Source organism: Larimichthys crocea, chromosome XV (assembly GCF_000972845.2).
Source record: "Larimichthys crocea isolate SSNF chromosome XV, L_crocea_2.0, whole genome shotgun sequence".
Taxonomy (NCBI): Eukaryota; Metazoa; Chordata; class Actinopteri; family Sciaenidae; genus Larimichthys; species Larimichthys crocea.
This window is the reverse complement of record NC_040025.1, coordinates 15,862,174-15,877,287: the sequence shown is the minus strand read 5'-3', so window position 1 is coordinate 15,877,287 and position 15,114 is coordinate 15,862,174. Positions and strand designations below refer to the sequence as shown.

General features: G+C 40.2%; 1 protein-coding gene across 6 annotated transcripts in view; it reads left to right on the top strand.

Moving 5' to 3' along the window:
- hoxc10a (homeobox C10a) overlaps positions 1-15,114 on the top strand; it is a 138,237-nt gene that overhangs the window by 8,832 nt on the left and 114,291 nt on the right. The window contains exons 3-4 of one of the 6 annotated variants that reach the window (XR_003463814.1): positions 2,455-2,703; positions 14,679-14,772. The exons of 3 other annotated variants lie outside the window; for them this stretch is intronic. The gene's annotated coding sequence lies outside the window, so the exon portion shown is untranslated. Of the gene's footprint in view, positions 1-2,454; positions 2,704-14,678; positions 14,783-15,114 lie in introns of those variants that run through there. 2 more of the 6 variants (XR_003463809.1, XR_003463812.1) reach the window with 2 other exon arrangements.

Below are 15,114 nucleotides of genomic sequence, written 5' to 3'. Positions count from 1 at the left end.
AAATTACTTGCAAAAACACCATTAAAGTAAACAAAAAAACCCCTCTTGCATCTGTTTTGATGCTAGGCCCGTTCCCGTTCAATTGCAGCTCACTTCATTATTCTCTCTCAGTTTTGCTCTTTTCTCAGTATTTTTCCATTTTTGTACTCCCTTCCATAACACTGTCTTTCCAAATTACTTGAACGTGTTTCCTCCCGCCTGGGTCCCCCCTTCCCAATCGGCATCCTCTGATCTCCTTTCATTCTGCTTTCTTTCTTGGCCCACTCCTCCTCCCCCACTGCTTTCTCTTTCTCCTCCTCATTTTATATTTTTGGCTGAGCTGAGGACCTTTCTTAGCGCAGTGACCTTTCTGGTTTTAAATTAAGCCCCACTGCGGCATGTCTCTCTTCATAGACCGCCGGTTACGAGCCTTCAGAGAACCGCAAAAAAATAACGATTCTGATGAAATGGCCCCTTTAAAAAGCTCTTCCAAATTCCTTTTACATTTTTCTTCCCCTCTTCCCCCCTTTCTGGTTGCATTAATATTCACACTAATGAGGAACATCCTACAGAGCAGACCATGGAAAATGTGAGATGAGACACACACACATGCACTTCATATACACACTGTTGCTCATTGCTAATGGGTTCTAATCAAATGCCATGTATGTTTGACATGATTTATGAAAACTGGGCAGCCTATGGTTGCAATGTGATTGCTTAATCAGAAAGAGACCATTTTTCAATGGATAACCCAGTTTGTGGCCTTTTAGAAGAGACCATGTTTTACATTATGTGATTAATAGGTTTCTATTAAAATGTATTTAGATGATGAAGAGTTTTTTTACTGCACTGAGGTCATGTTGTTACCTGGTAGTTCTGTATTTGTTTCAGTACTTCGCATATGTCCAGAATTTCACAGTGTGATGTCAACAGGCCGGTGCTGTGTCAGGAAACAAGGTGATGATAAACCTCAGTGCAGTATAGTCATATAGCACCTCCCAGGTGCTGAGTAAGGTTGTAATGGCCTCGTTCACTATCATCATCCTCTGGTCTCCTGTGCATAATCCTGCCTTGCTTTCGATGGAAACGAGGACTCTTACTCAGTCAACCAAAGCATGATACAGAAACGCTCCAAATTTAATTGAAACAACATGAGCTGTGTCCGCTTTCCAAAGCCACAATCAAACCATACCTGTTTATTTCACCCCTATAAAACTCGAGACAGAGAAAGCAACAGCAATTACAGAGAATAATCAGAGCTATTAAGCTCTGCAGTCAGGGCTGAGCTGAAGGCAGTTTCTGGCCTCATGGGAAAAGGCTTCCAGTGAGTGTTACATTCTCTGAATTGAGGTCAGAAACTACAAAGTTTTAGTCACGAATTCTCTGGTTTTATGTATTTATGCACACATGAAGACATTTATATAATCTTCTCTAATCTTAATCAGGTAATCTCATCAGAATTTCTTTTGTCTTTTGTTTGTTTATTTAAACAGAAGATGCACAGCAACAGCATCAGAAACAACCACAGACCTCTTTTTAGAAATGCCCTAAATTAAAATTTTTAAATCTATGGGATGACATGCTGATGTTTTGAAATCCATTGCAGGCCTAATTTATTTCATTAATACAGATAATATTATTTTAAGGCAGTAACTTCAGTATTTATCTGTGGATTATCTAGAGTTATCGAATCCTAAAATCTGGTCTTAATTTGAAAAGAGATGTAAAATACTATGGTGGCTTCATTAGAAGACGAAGATGATGTGTAATTTTCTTCCCGTACCTAGTGAGGACCAGGCTGCTTTTTCATACAGTGCACAATGATCAGTATCTCCTGCAATGAAGCATGAGGCACAATGGTACGTGCAACATGAAAGATTTTTTTTTTTTATTATTATTTCTGGAAGACGTTAGCACCATACTGGGTTTATTGCACTGGGAAGATGGCAGTATTTAAGCACATTAGAGCCGTACTTTTTCCAGTTACATATTTTGTGTTATAAAATTTCCACTGACACCCTCGGTCACAGACACGGTACCAAGAGAAAAAAAAAAAAGGGTGTGGAAAATTCAGAGTAACCTGTGACTTGTGGAAATATGCAGACATCAAATGTGCTGGTTTTCTCTACTCAACAGATTGGTCTTCTCCACTAAAAGCAAGTACATTGTAGCCTTGAATATTAATCCCCCTCTCCGGCATCTAACAACATGCAGAGATGATTTCTGGGGACTCTCTCCTAAGGTGCTCCTTGTAGCCTTGGTAACCCTAATGAATTATGGGCCAACCCAGTTAAAACATGTGTGGTATTACCCCATTCCAGGGTGTGTCCTCCTGGGTGTCTATGAATCACTGATCTCATCAGACTGGTTCTCTCTCTCTCTCTCTCTCTCTCTCTCTCTCTCTCTCTCTCTCTCTCCCTCTCTCCCTCTCCCTCTATTTGCTCCCCTCCCCCATTCCCTGTCACACTCCAGTCCCCCGGGGCGTCTGTCTGGGATCTGCCAGGCTCATCAGTGGAGGAGAGGAGAAGGCTAACTGGGAGTCTGTAGTGGCTGTAAATCTGACCGAGGGAGGGAGGGAGGGGAACCTGCAGTGGCCACACTTCTTCCACTGCAGCCCAGAAAGTCCAGCAGCCCCCCAGTATACTGAAGAAAAGAAAAAAAACCCCTCCTTACTTGCGTCAACATGTGCAGACACACACATGCACACAAATACTCAACAAGGTTTGTACCCAGGTGTTCACTGCCGTTAAAACATACCTAACCTAACTAGACTGCAATTAGCTAAACTTGTCTTAACCTGAGAGTGAAAATGAGCTCTCATGCTATGGCTTTCTAAGTAACCAACGTGCATATACATGCTAACAGAGCGTGAACTTTTCTATAAAGGAGACCGTTTTTCAGTCTCATGTTGGATATAGTGACGGCCTTTTATTGTTAATCCCATACAATATTATGCGTCTTTTTCTTCATGATACAAAACAATGAATTAAATGACGGACTCATATCCGGGAGAGATACACATATTGTATTAATAGATAGTGTTTACTATTTCCTAGAAAGGAATTGATAGAAATGGAGACAGGATGACCACAAATGTTTGCTGCCGAGGAGGTGTTGACAGTCTGGCTGTATGCCATCTAAGAAGTGAGAAGTATTATTTAATCCATGGTGCTATGCGGCGGTAATTTCAGTCGCTATAAAGCCCTGGATGCTTAGCACTGAGCTGGACTGCAATGCAGTGAGGTGGGCCCTTCTCTCTCATACATACATTTAGCTGGGTGTGATACCATTCCATACACATAGACACACACCCTCCCTCTCCTTATCTGAGAAATAAGCATTTTTACAGAGTTTGAGCTGTAAAAGGAGAGGAGCAGATAGCCCATAAATCTAGCCATAAAAACGTTAAGTTGTCAGAGGTGCCATCAGCTATCAATCGTGTGCGGCAAGCTGATGAAGGGGAAATAGGTGATAAAAAACAGCATTTTAGGGAAATTATGTCCAGTCTTCCATTTGCGAAGTGCTGCAGTCGCATCACGGCAGAATCTTAATCACTGGTTGGTGTGGCCAGGGACTGTTCCTTGGTGTGACAGTGAGGAGGAGCACACCCTGGTGGGAGGGTTGGATATTGAGGAGGAAAGGAGAGCCGTAGGGGAAGAGGGGGGGGGGGCAGCAGCGTTGTAGAAAATTATACAACTAGCATAAATCACTTCTACACTACCGTTTTTCTCTCTCCCTCATCTTCTCGCTTCCCCCATCTCCCTCACGCACTCTCTCCCTCTTTCTCTCCTTCATGGCCGTGCATCTCCCTCTCCTCATTTGCACTCCCACTGCTCCTCACCCTGACGGTACCCCTGGCTTTCTGCCCTTTTATTCTTTCAGTCTCTAGCCGTGTGCTTTATTTGAAGTGCTGGTCACCCTCACTACCCCACTCTCCATCCATCTCAACTTCATTTCCACTGTGGTTTGTTTACATGCTTTCTTTATTGATCTGCTTTTTGTTGCCTACCAGGGATTTATCCCCTGTCCATGGGACTGTATTAGCAAACCTTGAGATTGACTTGTCTCTCTGAGATGGTTCAGATATAGTCTGTTCTTGAAATAAAAGAAAATGCCATCTGGGCTACAGCTTATTTCACACTTTATCAGACAGCTCTGTGACAGGATTCCTGGTTGCTTCTTTATTGTGGAATTTTCCCTCCCAAATAGAAAAACAACCAGTGATGGTTTTATATCCAAAGGCATTTTAATACTGGGATATTTATTGAAATGCCTGCAACATGGAGGTAAATTACACTGCACCCTATAGCTGTTTTCTTTTATATTAACTTATGTATAATACAGTGTCTTACTCAAGCCTGCAAGGGAGTGTTGTAGCGCAGAGAAGAGCTATGGCATCATGTGAGAGCACCCTCACCTATTGAATTGATAAATGCCTTCATTGTCTGATCTGTGACTCCCCCTTTAATCTAAGGTCATTTGTTAATTAATTTGAATAGCCTTACAGGCTCTGGTTCTGCTCCAGTGATCTTGGTTGAGTGATGTCATCCTGCACTGAGCAGACTTTAAGCACTGCGAAATGGATGCAGTGATGCATGTTCATCTGCAGTGGCCCCTCTAGTGTATTCTGCCCTGTGTCCATTTATCAGGAGAAGGTGTTAGTGAGCACAAAGCTGTCCTTAAGGAGTGAAAAGTGGCAACGCTGTATTTCTCACTTAAAATGGTGACAAGGATGGAGAGGACTATTGATTTGATTTTATAGAGCTCATAGTTCTACTCCTGATGAGTATGTGAAGTTGTAATGTCTATGTAGGACTGCCACAATGCTGGCTTCATTCACCAAAATTGCTGGTCACCTACCAAGTGGTTCTCTGTGGTCCTGGTGGTTTATGTTCAGATATTAAAGATGCTCTCTGGCAGTGATCACAGTTAGTCAAGGCTTGTGTCAGGGGCTGTGCTGCCACCCTTAGTTAGACTGAGGTACTGTAATGCAGTATCCATTCCCACAGCGTCGGTTTTGGAGGGCTACTCTGCAGTTCAGTCACACAGCATGTGTTTGTGACAGAGGGTAGTTTAACAACACATCTAACCTTACTGCATTATGGCTAGTGTACCAGTGAACAGGCAGGCTTTATGTAAAATGGACTGTCACAAAGATATACTGTCCAACTGTGTTTAAGCTTTCCCACCCTCTGAGTGTGGTTAATATTTAAAAAGAACTAGGCATTAACTTTGTGCGCAGTGTTGTCTTCCTCTGCATTTTAGGGTTTTCCTATTCGTTTAATTCAGCATGTGTCCCTTCCTGTGCTTGTACTTTTCATATGTTTATTATTTGATTAACATATTTTTGTTACACTTTATGTTACCTATTGGTATCGTTTGGTGTTGCTGATGGCTAAAGTTATGAGCATGTTTTTCTTCCCTTCATCTACAGTTGATACACATTTGTTTCTGGCTCAGATTTAAACGGTTCTCTAAGTATATGTAATCTTTGTAACTGCTCACCAGCCAAAAACTGTTTTTGAATTTTTGGCTTTTGAGCATTGCCCAAAAATCTAAATGTAAAGGAGAGGCTCTGATCTCAGCTGGATGGAGATGTATTACCTTAATGTTCTATTGCACAATGCCAAAAAAACAGGAAATGTGTCATTAATTTAATTTGAGTAGGTTACAGTTTGTCTTAATGTGTCGTTTTTGAAACATAGACTGCCAAGACCTGGCCTACACTTAAGAGTGTGCACTTTTGCAAAGCTCTGAATACGATTATGTGTCCTGTGGTTCTATTCAGAAGCTCATTCTTCTGACATGTTTTTAAAGACTTTGAAGAAGCGATAAACCTCTGGGAGTTTCAGATGGTGTGCATCCTTCCTGGATCCTCCCCATTTGCAGCGCTTGTTATCGACGTGAACCCCAAACAATGCACGTTGCATAAATGACATGGCGAATATGACAAACTTGTAAGGCAGTGGAGCATTTTTCTGGGGTATTCTGTTGTAGGGAGTGGTTTTCCTTTCTGATGAAATGTTAGTGCAGTGACAGCTGCATCTGCCAGGGGGCAGTCGAGCACACATATGAAGGCAGCAGAGAGCCACTGATAGTCCTGCCTCTGCAGATCTCTCATTTCTCCCTTTGTGGCAATATTGCTGTTTCTGTCCTCCTATCAGAAGACATTTAAAGCAAGTTGCAAATTAAGCATATCTGTGTAACATTAGAGGAATTAATGTTGATTAGTACTACTTAATGTATTCAAATCCTTTTAAGTCATGGATATACTGTACTTTTAAGCTCTGCTGTAATTATAAGCACTCACCGGTTTATATCCCCTATTAATATTCTCTTCATTAGCATTAAATCATGTCAGTCATTTTCCATTTGGAGGTCAGAGGAGGCAAAATGAGGGATTGAAGGGGGTGAATATAATCTTATCTATAGGACACTGTCTGGGGGACAAAAGCAATGTTAAGACTATAACACATTAATGTTAAAGCATTCAAAAAGTTTAAACAGCGTACATAAAAAGAACATTTATTCACTCTCCAAAGTAAGCTTGCCAGTTACAGTTCAATGAATTCAAAATGTGGAGTTGTAATTTTGTACCCATAAAACTGTTGAAAGAATTTCATTCATTTCACTACTACTCATTTCACTACTCGGCCCATTTATGAGCAATAAGAAATAGATACATTAATGTTATTGCACATATGAATAATGGTGCCGCACTAAACTTCTTACTGAACATTCACCAAATGGTTTTGTTTTTTTCCTTTTTATTCTAAATCAAAGAAAGTAAAATCATGTAATGATTCCAGGCCACTAATGATGAAGTTTTGGAAGCGGCTTCCAATTTTTTATTATTTTTTATATTCATTGTAATGCTGCTTTATGTGTTTATAATGGAACACAGTAAAATTAAATATTGCTGTTTTGTTTTCATTCACAAGTAATTTGTTTCCTCCCTCTCAGCACTTTGACTATCGGTGTGATTAAAGGTTTGCTGCTTTTGCTCAGCGGGTGTTTGCAGAAAAAGTATGTTGATTGCAGAAGTATGGTCACATAGAACACTGTGTAGGTCTATTTGTTATTGTGCTATAAAGGTGATTACATCCTAGGTTTAAACTTGTTTTTAAGCCCAATGTCACTTCTGTTTCCTCAGCCCGCCATAGAAGAAAAGTCATAAACCTTTTTTTTTTTTTTTTTTTTTTCTTGAGCAACCGTGTTAAAAAGAACACCTGTAACTCGACACACAGACCTCTCTAGTCAAATGCCAGGGGCAACTTTATGACTCATGGGAATGGGGACGCACGGCTAAATAGATAGTTTGTGTACAAGCCTATCTTCCAGTCGAGCCTTCTCTTGGTTTCAAACAAAACGTGCATTTGGACAACATCTGAATGGAGGCCATTTTGGTTTGGCCTTATGTTTGCACAGTCCTGGGATTGTGCGGGAGCTAGTGGGGGATGGGGAGCGCTGCTGCCACTACCCTGAAGACTCCTGTTAATGTTTTAGTCATTCTGGAGCCGCTGGGCTGGGAGACAGATTCAGTCAAAAAGCATTTGAGCACCCTCAGGTCCTTAGAGTGATTTACTGCGTATTTGGACATCTGCAAAGAGCTTTTGCACCTTGAAATTCGCTCTCTCTCTCCCTCTCTGTCTATCCCTCTTTGCAGTAGTAAACCCTTGAGAATGTTCTGTCATACTGAGTCACCTTGAAGGTATCCAAGGTAGAGTCACTTCCTGTCACCTTCTCCCTCAATGATCCACCCCTCCCTCTCATCTTACCTCATCTTTCTATCACCTTCAAACCTTCTGCTGGGGCCTCAACCACACCCCGCTCATCTTGGTCATCAGATTTAATGTGTGCTGCTCCTGCTCTTTTGTCTCTTAGCCCACCTCTTGCTCACCAGCTGGACACATCAATCCATGTGACAGGTGCTTGTCAGTCTGCCCCTTACTGGGCAGCAGCCCAAAAAGGAAACACAAAGTCTTAGACAGCATAACTCTATCAGGGGAAGAGAAAAAGTGTCAATATATGAACACATCATGGGGTATCTCTACTCACTAACAAGACAAGTGTAGGTAACTGAAAAGCAGTTATGAGTACGTTACCTAGACAAGTTGTATTTACTGCTTTGTTGCCTATGGCGGCCACCCTGAGTCGAGTGAAGAGGAGAGCCGTCAGTGGTCATCAATAACAGGTCTGTGTGGTGTGGGTGGTGCAGGCTGTGTGGCATGTGTTTTAGAAGTGATGGCCAGAGGCCCTGTGTCTCTGCAGCTCCGAAAATATGGTGTCATTAGTATGTGTGTCTCCATAACTGAGACTGTTGCTGAAGAGGCCCAAACATATCTGGTATGCAGTGTTTAGGAGACACGCAGACAGGATAATTGCTGGGTAGAATCTGTCCACAGCTCCAGACTTTCAAGTGCTCATTGCCTTTGAGCGTTTTACACCCCAAGTGGCTGAATAGCCCAGGGGAAACAAGGTCTGCAATGATTTATAGCTCACCCTTAAGTCTTTTGTTTCTTAAGACCAAGGACAACTCAATCAGCCACCAAAGAAGAAGTCTCAAAATTCAGTTTGTTGTATCATTAATGTTTGACTGGTCAGTTGTTGCACATTGGGTGCCATGGAAGCAAACATGCAAAATAGAGCTAGTGTGCTAAGCATTTATCCTTGACTGGTGCATTCCCTGAAATGTTTGGCAGCATTTTATAACCACAGCAGCCTCCCTGCCAGTACCAATGATTACACACAAGAACAAAGTGTTCTCAATGAGGTGGAGTAAGATTTGGAACGTTGTCAGGGTAAATCTGAAACAGCATCTGCATATACAATAATTTATGTCAGTCAGCTTTGGGTTGCATACTAAAATAACAGTGTAGCATAAATGTAGGGTTACAATGTTCTTCATTCTGTTTCTTGTATGAATGCAGAAAGTGAGACATTGTGAGCATTGCTAAGTAAAATTACACCAAAAGATTAACTGTTGTGTCTCCCTCTTTATCTCTCCTTGCCTCCCTCACTTTCTTGTTAAAACACACAAAAAAGAGTTCATAATTAGTTGCATATGGTGCTCAACTGGCATACCCATTTATTTGTGTGTTGGCCAAGACATATTTACAATCAAATGTTATGTCTTGCTATAAACATATTTATTGTTATGTTATACACTTGTGGGGATGGCACAATGATTGACACCGCAATGGGGAAAAGAGTAGAGAGGCTGCGTATGACTTTTCATTCCACTAAGAGTTATTTTATACTTACCCAGCAAACAGTAAACATAAACTACATTTTTGTTGCAATTATAGTCTTGTCTGTGTTGTCAAAAATAACGTTTTATTCAACATTTAACATTTATTCCCTCATTGGGATGAAATACAGAAGCTGGACACAAAAGCAACATTCATACAATGCAACGCAAATGGGCTGTAAAAAAGATCCCTCTGTGTAATATAGTAATATTATAGTTTTTGTTCCTACTGTGTCAGAGAGGTGTTAATTCATCCTTCTTGTAAGTTTACTATTCTGTCCCCCTGCTCCTAAATGTACAGGATCAGGTGATCACAAGAGCAAAATATGAGGTACTAATATGTTGTTTTGTTTTTTTCACTATACATCCCACCAAATAATGTAAGCCGATACAACAAATCTGATAAATTAGTCAAATCAACAATCCCCTGACAAAGTCCTAGTATAATTTTAAATGGGTAGTATTAATTTGAGGTATGTCGTATTGAACTGCACAGGGTTTCTTTTATTGTATCCACCAAGTTTGATGTTTGATTTTCATGTAGCTGTTCTCTTTCACCATGTCAGGTGACAAAGACATGTAGTTGTTTGACAGAGTAACGTGCACCATATGCATTTGCAAAGTTTGTCTGTTATATGTGCATTCACACAGTATTTTGCCGACTACGTGGATGTTGACAGTTTCTGTTCAAACAAACCTGTTAAAACAAATTATCTATGCACAATAAAATGTATTGTTGTTACCTCAGCCAGCTCCGTCCAAACTCTGCAACTTTTGGCTTGTCTCAGGATTTAGCTCAAATTAGAGCTGGAATATCTCTCCATTTGAACAAACCCCTGCTTAGCCCTCTAAGGTATGGCTCGAAGTATGCTAAAACTCAGCCAGCAGCCGTTACTTGCCAGTACAATAAATGCCCAGATGTCAGTACCTAAGCAAAGCTTGACAGGAGGAAAAATGATTAAGACAAGCAGAATCTCCAATACACACCAGACAAAACATCAGTAGCTGCTGAGAGATATTTGCTTTGGGTTATGTAATAATTAAATCCAACAGAACTGACAGAACAACTTGTTCCTGGGATCCACTGTTGTACTCTTCCCACAGAAGTGGGAGGCTTTGCTGGAAACTTGTATGCATCATGGCAGATTGCAATATTAAGACATTGACATGTAACTGATTCAGTCTCTAGATAGAAATAAATAATGATAAAGGCTTTCTGGACATTTCATTAGAGGCTACCTAATGGCTTCCATGTTGCCCTAAAACAGTTAGCGGTGGTAGAGAGTTGGAAGGCGGTAGTGAAAAAGAGTGACATCAGCATATGTAACTGGAAACATATGAAGTCTAATTACGTAGTATCCGTCTTTGCCGTAATGGAACATGAAGTTGAACTCCTTCATAGGTGTCAAAAAGACAGGAAACATTTCTGAATGATTAATATGGAAAAAATGTTGAAGAGGGAGGGAATGGTCTTGGTGAAGCCATGTTGTGTACAGGCATATTTCCTCCATTTGGTCAGTAGTGGACGAGAAAAGCTAGATCCTGTCCTGTTTTGCAGTTTGAACTCCACCCACATGACCAAATAAGTCGACAAAGCCACTCTATACCCCACCTTTCTTTTCTACAAAGCAAAGGGTTTTGCGGTCTGATTAAAAATAATACTTTTTTCCTTTTGCAAGGATTTTATGACAATGGTATCTGCATTTAGTTGTGTAATTATTCACAGGAACACATCAAGGCTCCAGACATGGGTGTGTGCTCATGCAGACATGGAAAACCCGGTGTACTTGAGGGAAAACTGCGTAGATGAAGGGAATTAAAGACCTTGTCAAATGACCGTTGGTGGTTAACTCTCTAGAGGTACAGCAGTGGCAGTCAAGAGTGATGCGCCACAGAAAGTGATTCAGATTCACAGCTTTTGCAGTTGTGGACTACTTTAAGGACCGATGCCAAATCCAATCATAAATAAACAACCTCCCACCGAAAGTTAAAACAAACGATTGGAGTAAATTTCATTCCTAAATTTATAGCTGTTATACAAGTTCTTTATACAAAAACTGACAGTAAGTGACTGTTAAACAAGATTAAAAAAACTGTTTATTGATTGTAAAAGGTCTAGTAAAGACGACCTTTATTTTTGAGTTACGATGTGATGAAAAAACTGTGAAAAGCTATGGCTCATGAAATATCTATAAATACATAATATAGCCAAAAACTGGCGTTTAAGGTTTGTATAATAGTTTTTGTCACACCTAATTTGAAAATTAAAACACACATTCCATGTTATATTCCTTGTATGTGTCAGTCAAACATTACTAAGGCATTTTTTCAGGTACAAGTCCATCTTTTTGCATTTGCCCAATCACTGCAGTAGCAGAGAAGATGTCGTACTCCTCAGACTTTGAACTATACATATACTATACATATACATATACATATACTATACAGTACAGAAGTCAAGTGAAAACCATCCAGAAAGCAATACACTGATTGCTCAAAAGTGAGACATTTTGAATTCCACCACACAAGCCACCACTTTCTTCTTTCCAAAACTTTTCAAAACAACCAGTGTGTAGGATCAAGTGGCATATAGCAGTGTAGTTGCTGATTGCAACCCCTCACCCTCACCTTCCTGGTTTGACAGTGGTTGTAAAATGCATGAAATCCACCTTGCTGTGTTTAGTTAGCCTGTTCTGGATCACTGTAGAAACATGTTGGTTCAACATGGTGGACTCTTTGGCGTCTGTAGATATAAAAGTCTCATTCTAAGGTAACAAAAATGTAACAATTCTTCTCTTATACTCCAATTCTGCCATATTCTGTAAATAGTGCCCCCTAAATCTTACACACTGGGTCTTTAACTAGCCATCACCTAATAATTCCCCAGTAGGCGGGTCAGAATGTATTTTATACAGTGTCTGTATTTGCATTTAGTTGCATTAGTATAATCTTTTTTTTTTTTTTTTTTTTTTTACAGTAAAACACCAGAAATGTAGGACATTTTGGATCACAGCTGCATTAAAAGTGAATTATTAATGTTTTGCAAACTTTCCACCATTTGTCCACCAACTGCATCGTACATTTACCACATTAGGCTTAAAAACTGAAGTTTAACCAATCCATCTATATCTATTTCTCTCCATCTTTATCTCTGCCTGTCTGTTTATCTGTGTTGTAAACCAATCAAACCAAGGAAATCAATCTTGTTGATTTATGCTTTTCACTACAGCTGGGTTGAGTCCTCTTGTGTGCATTTATAGCCGTCTTGCTGTGTGTGTGTGTGTGTGTGTGTGTGTGTGTGTGTGTGTGTGTGTGTGTGTGTGTGTGTGCTGGTGTGGTTCCTACGGCCAGGCTTTGTTGGGAAAACTGTCACATCTTGATTGGTTTCTATATAATTTAGTCTTGCTTGGATAGACAGATACATTTGATAGGTTGCACTATTGTTATCTGGCCCATATGGTGATATGATGGTGTGCTGGTGCATTTGAGAGGATCTTCTAGATCAGGGCTGCCCAAACTGTTCCACAAAGGGCCGGTGTGGCTGCAGGTTTTCCTTCCAACCAAACAGCAGCACACCAGACTTGACTCATTTAATCAACTGATCTCAGTCTTCAGAGAGTTGATTGGTCAAACTGTGTGCTCTTGGTTGGTTGGAAGGAAAACCTGCAGGCCCTCTGTGGAACAGTTTGGGCACCCCTGTTCTAGAAAGACTGACTCTAAAGCACAGCTTGCAGTGCTGCTGTCCACCCTGCAATAGTCCAAACAAGTCCAAACATTTTCAAAGAGATAGATTTGGGGGGGTTACACTATTCTTGTTTTTATTTTTTATTTATTTAGACTGTTTGTGTCAAAGGTGGTGATAACCTGTTAGATAAGGTGATACGATTCTTTATAAATATGATTTCTGACTTTATAAGCCTGTGAGACAGCATTATGCAATATGTACTGCATTTCATAATATAGAGCTATACATTGAATATGTCGCTGATATCCCTGTTTCTGATCACAACTGAAATAATTTAATTCATCACTGACCACCGCTAGAAATATCACTATACAGAAGCAGATCAATACACATTACAGCATGAAATTGTTTAAATATTTACTACAGTGAACCCTCGTTTATCGCGGGCGATACGTTCCAAAAATAACCCGCAATAAACGAAATCCACGAAGTGAGTTTTACAATTATTATACATGTTTTAAGGCCGTAAAACCCCTAACCACACACTTTTATACACCCTTTTACACACATTTTGTACAGTACTCCCTTAAACAGGACGCAGAACACATGTACGGTTCTCCCTTAGCCAATCAGGACGCAGAACACAATGCGCGTTCATATTGTACAGTACGCTGTAAAAAAAAAAAAAAAGCATGCAAAATGACACTGAAAAAAATCGGTGAAACAGCGAGTCCGCGAAAAGTGAACCGCGATATAGCGAGGGATCACTGTAGTGCTTATTTGCTTTTTTTTTTTGCCAAGATTTAGATGAATATATCAATTCTGGAGCCAGCCGCCACTTAGCTAACCATAGAAACTGGAGAGGCGACCAGCTGTGATACCTTTATGCTAAGCTAAGGTACCTGGTTATTGGCAAAATGTCCCTGGGAAGTCAATTTTTGAATAATCTTAGTTTTGTAGCAGTACGCTTACATTTATTCTATAGCTTTTCCTTAAGTCCTCATGTGAAAATAGACTGTAAAACCACATTTTAAAGACTAAATTTACAACGGCTGGTGTTGTTGCAACAAATGTTTCCCTGTTACTCACTCCATCAAAAACACTCAACTGAATAATTGTACATAAAGACCGAGTGAATTCTTCTCATGCGTGGCTGTTAAACTGACCTTGGGAGTGGTCAAGACCATAAGTGGGAAGCAGAGGCTGGAGATGAAGCAAACCTCAAATGTGGTCATTTATGTACAACTATGTAAAGCGAGCCTGGAATTCAGCACAAAAATACCAGCAGCTTTCACACGGACCTGGCTACCATGACCAGTACAGCTTCCTTACATGATGGAGCAAAGGGCCCCCCTAAAAACAGGGTGACTTGTTTGACATAAAATGTCTAAATACAACAAAACATAGACATAATAATCAAATATTTGCATTTGATCTCTTAACCCATTTATTTTTAATACATCCAAAACACAACAGCCATCAAACAAATGTGACATACATACCACAACCCTACACAGTCTATTCTGGTGGAACCCTCTGGAACTTTAAAAGGGTGGTTGGTTTCCTGGGGACTCTTTAAATTGTGTACCCTGAGAGTTGGACACAGGAGACTGGACAGGAAACTGTTTAACATATGGCTATCCCTATCCTAGAAATAACTGTGCCTAAGTCACCAATGCAATTTATGTCACTTGATTATCTGAGTCATGTAATAGTTGCTCCGAGCTCCATCGATGACAACATATAATTATCTTTCTACAGGTGGCACGGCCGATCCAACCTCCAGTCATCTGGAATAAATAACAATAGATTGCATGTGAAAAGTACACATAATAAAGCACAACTTCGAATAAAGGCTTTAAACATAACAGTTGCTTGTCTCATCATTATACTAATCATGTTTAATTATTTCCCTGTGAAAATGTATTATCATGCTTTACTGTACACAATATGTCATGCTGTATAAATATACTTTGCCAATAAGCTCTAGACAAATGTAATGGAGACTAAATGGGCAATAAACAGATATTCAAAGTCCCCAAAGAATGAAGCCTATTGACTTTGATGGTCTCATGGTTTTACCTAGTTCTCAAGACATAACAATGTTTGCCTGGATTGCCTTGAAATGTGGTACAGGTATCCATGGTGTCCAGAGGATGAATCCCAATGACTTGTGATTCTGTGACTTTTCCTTTTG